General features: G+C 44.6%; 1 protein-coding gene across 1 annotated transcript in view; it reads left to right on the plus strand.

The window, feature by feature from the left end:
• LOC122553341 (uncharacterized protein C14orf132) overlaps window positions 1-5,384 on the plus strand; it is a 56,784-nt gene that overhangs the window by 3,679 nt on the left and 47,721 nt on the right. The window lies entirely within an intron of this gene.

Consider the following 5,384-nt stretch of genomic DNA (forward strand, 5'->3'; position numbering starts at 1 on the left):
GGAGTGAGGAGGGGGAAGGGGAGTGGGGTTAGTGAGGGGGAGGGAGTAGGGGAATGGGACTGAGAAGAGTGGAGGGTGTGGGGAGTGGTATTGGGGGAGAGGGGACAGGGCAGGGGAACAGAGTTGTTATCATTGAACAGAATTCCCATCACTCCCCAGAATTCCTTGATCAATTCGGGAAATCCTTGAAATTCCAAGTGATAGTTGTCAGGAAGCTTCCTCAACCATGAGACGTTGGCATCAACTGGCACAGCCAGAGTTTGTTGTTTGTCCCTAATTGCCCTCAAGAGGGGTGGTGGAGCTAATTGAGTCCCTTGCTTGGCCACTTCAAAGTTAATTAAAGATCAGTAACATGGCTGTGTTTATAAATCCATCCACAGGCCAGGCTGACTAAGGTCAAGAGGGTTTCTCCTTGTGGGGCCATTGGTGAATCAGAATGGGTTTTTACCACATTCCTACACATCATCATTACTGTTACCGGATTGTTCCAGAACTATTTAAGAAAGGTCTGTGGTAGAATTTGAATTTGAATCTCCATGGTATACAGTAAGTATCCCTGGATATTCAGTAAGGATCCCTGGATATTCAGTAAGGATCCTGGATATTCAGTAAGTATCCCTGGATATTCAGTAAGGATCCTGGATATTCAGTAAGGATCCCTGGATATTCAGTAAGTATCCCTGGATATTCAGTAAGGATCCTGGATATTCAGTAAGGATCCTGGGTATTCAGTAAGGGTCCCTGGATATTCAGTAAGGATCCTGGGTATTCAGTAAGGATCCTGGATATTCAGTAAGGATCCTGGGTATTCAGTAAGGGTCCCTGGGTATTCAGTAAGGATCCTGGATATTCAGTAAGGATCCCTGGATATTCAGTAAGGGTCCTGGATATTCAGTAAGGATTCAGGATATTCAGTAAGGGTCCTGGATATTCAGTAAGGATCCTGGATATTCAGTAAGGATCCCTGGATATTTAGTAAGGGTCCTGGATATTCAGTAATGATTCAGGATATTCAGTAAGGGTCCTGGATATTCAGTAAGGGTCCTGGATATTCAGTAAGGATTCAGGATATTCAGTAAGGATCCCTGGATATTCAGTAAGGGTCCTGGATATTCAGGAAGGGTCCCTGGATATTCAGTAAGGGTCCCTGGGTATTCAGTAAGGGTCCCTGGATATTCAGTAAGGATCCCTGGATATTCAGTAAGGGTCCTGGATATTCAGTAAGGAACCCTGGATATTCAGTAAGGATCGTGCATATTCAGTAAGGATCCCTGGATATTCAGTAAGGGTCCCTGGATATTCAGTAAGGATCCTGGATATTCAGTAAGGGTCCTGGATATTCAGTAAGGTTCCCTAGATATTCAGTAAGGATCCTGGATATTCAGTATGGGTCCCTGGGTATTCAGTAAGGTTCCCTGTGTATTTAGTAAGGATCCGTGGGTATTCAGTAAGGGTCCCTGGGTATTTAGTAAGGATCCCTGGGTATTCAGCAAGGATCGCTGGGTATTCAGTAAGGGTCATGGATATTCAATAAGGGTCCTGGATATTCAGTAAGGGTCCCTGGATATTCAGTAAGGGTCCTGGATATTCAGAAAGGGTCCTGGATATTCAATAAGGGTCCTGGATATTCAGTAAGGTTCCTGGATATTCAGTAAGGATCCTGGATATTCAATAAGGGTCCTGGATATTCAGTAAGGATCCTGGATATTCAGTAAGGGTCCTGGATATTCAGTAAGGATCCCTGGATATTCAGTAAGGGTCCTGGGTATTCAGTAAGGATCCCTGGGTATTCAGTAAGGATCCTGGATATTCAGTAAGGATCCCTGGATATTCAGTAAGGGTCCCTGGGTATTCAGTAAGGATCCTGGATATTCAGTAAGGGTCCTGGGTATTCAGTAAGGGTCCCTGGGTATTCAGTAAGGGTCTCTGGATATTCTGTAAGGATCCCTGGATATTCAGGAAGGATCCTGGATATTCAGTAAGGGTTCATGGATATTCAGCAAGGATCCTGGGTATTCAGTAAGGATCCAGGGTATTCAGTAAGGATCCAGGGTATTCAGTAAGGATCCTGGATATTCAGTAAGTATCCCTGGATATTCAGTAAGGATCCTGGATATTCAGTAAGGATCCAGGGTATTCAGTAAGGTCCTGGGTATTCAGTAAGGATCCTGGATATTCTGTAAGGGTCCCTGGATATTCAGTAAGGATCCCTGGATATTCAGTAAGGATCCCTGGATATTCAGTAAGGGTCCTTGAATATTCAGTAAGCGTCCTGGGTATTTAGTAAGGATCCCTGGATATTCAGTAAAGGTCCTGGATATTCAGTAAGGATTCCTGGGTATTCAGTAAGGATCCCTGGGTAATCAGGAAGGGTCCCTGGGTATTCAGTAAGGATCCCTGGGTATTCATTAAGGGTCCTGGATATTCAGTAAGGGTCCTGGATATTCAATAAGGATCCTGGGTATTAAGTAAGTGTCCCTGGGTATTCAGTAAGGGTCCCTGGGTATTCAGTAAGGATCCCTGGGTATTCATTAAGGGTCCTGGATATTCAGTAAGGGTCCTGGATATTCAATAAGGATCCTGGGTATTCAGTAAGGGTCCCTGGATATTCTGTAAGGATCCCAGGATATTCAGTAAGGGTTCATGGATATTCAGTAAGGATCCTGGGTATTCAGTAAGGATCCTGGATATTCACTAAGGGTCTCTGGATATTCTGTAAGGATCCCTGGATATTCAGTAAGGGTCCTGGTTATTCAGTAAGGGTTCCTGGATATTCAGTAAGGATCCTGGATATTCAGTAAGGGTCCTGGATATTCAGTAAGGGTTCCTGGATATTCAGTAAGGATCCTGGGTATTCAGTAAGGGTCCCTGGATATTCAGTAAGGATACCTGGATATTCAGTAAGGATCCTGGATATTCTGTAAGGGTCCTGGATATTCAGTAAGGATCCCTGGGTTTTCAGTAAGGGTCCTGGATATTCAGTAAGGGTCCTGGATATTCAGTAATGATCCTGGATATTCAGTAAGGGTCCTGGATATTCAGTCAGGGTCCCTGGATATTCAGTAAGGATCGTGGATATTCAGGAAGGATCCTGGATATTCAGCAAGGTTCCTGGATATTCAGTAAGGATCCCTGGGTATTCATTAAGGGTCCTGGATATTCAGTAAGGGTCCTGGATATTCAGTAAGGGTCCCTGGGTATTCAGTAAGGGTCCTGGATATTCAGTAAGGGTCCCTGGGTATTCAGTAAGGATCCCTGGGTATTCAGTAAGGGATCCTGGATATTCAGTAAGGGTCCTGGATATTCAGTAAGGGTCCCTGGTTATTCAGTAAGGGTCCTGGATATTCAGTAAGGGTCCCTGGGTATTCAGTAAGGATCCCTGGGTATTCAGTAAGGGTCCCTGGGTATTCAGTAAGGATCCCTGGATATTCAATAAGGATCCTGAATATTCAGTAAGGGTCCTGGATATTCTGTAAGGATCCCTAGATATTCAGTAAGGATCCTGGATATTCAGTAAGGGTCCCTGGATATTCAGTAAGGATCTTGGGTATTCAGTAAGGGGCCTGGATATTCAGTAAGGATCCTGGATATTCAGTAAGGGTCCTGGATATTCAGTAAGGATCCTGTGTATTCAGTAAGGGTCCTGGATATTCAGTAAGGATCCTAGATATTCAGTAAGGGTCCTGGATATTCAGTAAGGGTCCTGGATATTCTGTAAGGGTCTCTGGATATTCTGTAAGGATCCCTGGATATTCAGTAAGGGTTCATGGATATTCAGTAAGGATCCTGGGTATTCAGTAAGGGTCCATGGGTATTCCGTAAGGATCCTGGGTATTCAGTAATGGTCCCTGGGTATTCCGTAAGGATCCTGGGTATTCAGTAAGGATCCTGGATATTCAGTAAGGGTCCTTGAATATTCAGTAAGGGTCCTGGATATTCAGTAAGGATCCTGGATATTCAGTAAGGGTCCTGGATATTCAATAAGGATCCTGAATATTCAGTAAGGATCCTGGATATTCAGTAAGGGTCCTGGATATTCAATAAGGATCCTGGATATTCAGTAAGGGTTCATGGATATTCAGTAAGGATCCTGGGTATTCAGTAAGGATCCCTGGGTATTCAGTAAGGGTCCCTGGGTATTCAGTAAGGATCCTGGGTATTCAGTAAGGGTCCTGGATATTCAGCAAGGATCCTGGATATTCAGTAAGGGTCCTGGATATTCAGTAATGGTCCCTGGATATTCAGTAAGGGATCCTGGATATTCAGTAAGGGTCCTGGATATTCAGTAAGGGTCCTGGGTATTCAGTAAGGATCCACAGGTGTTTCTAAAGCAATTGAAATTCTGGGTAACTTTGAGTAACCATTGGCCTCAGAGTGACCAGGTCAAGTTCCCACTCCACTATCGTATCCCCATTATCCCGGGAGGCTGGCCATTCAGCCCAGCACGGCAATGCTGGTGTTTATATTCCATGTAAATGACTTCCCATTCTCTTGTTTTGTTTCCTGACTGTAACCTGCTCACTGTCTTGAGGAGAGGGTAGTTTGGAAAGGAAGGATTTACCTTTACATTGGAGATAAACAATTTCACCAAAGTAACTTTGATCCAAGTATTCTGGTCTTTGACAGAGTGGGGAATGATGAGCTTGAGGCTCTTTTGGAAATTGGCAGATATGATATTGTGGGGATAACTGAGACGTGGCTTCAAGTGGACAGGGCCTGGGAAATGAATATTCAAGGCTATATGTGCTATCGTAAGGACAGACTGACGGGCAGAGGGGGTGGGGTGGCCATGTTGGTAAGGGATGATATTCAGTCCCTTGCGCGGGGGGGAACCGAGAGTCAGGGGATGTAGAGTCAGTGTGGATAGAGCTGAGAAATACTTAGGGTAAAAAGACCCTCTTGGGAGTTATCTACTGGCCCCCAAATAGTAGTCTGGATGTCGGATGTAAGTTGAATCAGGAGCTGGAATTGGCCAGTCGCAAAGATGTTACTACAATTGTTATGGGGGATTTCAACATGCAGGTAGACTGGGAGAATCAGGATGGTATTGACCTCAAGAAAGAGACTTTATGGAGTCCCTCCGCGATGGATTCTTAGAACAGCTGGTGCTGGAGCCGACCAGGGAGAAGGCAATTCTGGATCTGGTATTGTGCACCGAACCAGAATTGATCAGGGACCTCAAAGTGAAGGAGCCATTGGGAGGTAGTGACCATAATACAATAAGCTTCAATCTGCAATTTGAGAGGGAGAGGGTACAATCGGTAATGAAAATATTTCAGTTGAATAAAGGGAACTATGGAGCTATGAGGGAGGAGCTGGCCAAAGTTCAATGGTGCAATACCTTAGCAGGGATGACAGTGGAGGAACAATGGCAGATATTTCTG

This window comes from Chiloscyllium plagiosum, chromosome 10 (genome assembly GCF_004010195.1).
Source record: "Chiloscyllium plagiosum isolate BGI_BamShark_2017 chromosome 10, ASM401019v2, whole genome shotgun sequence".
NCBI classification, from domain to species: Eukaryota; Metazoa; Chordata; class Chondrichthyes; order Orectolobiformes; family Hemiscylliidae; genus Chiloscyllium; species Chiloscyllium plagiosum.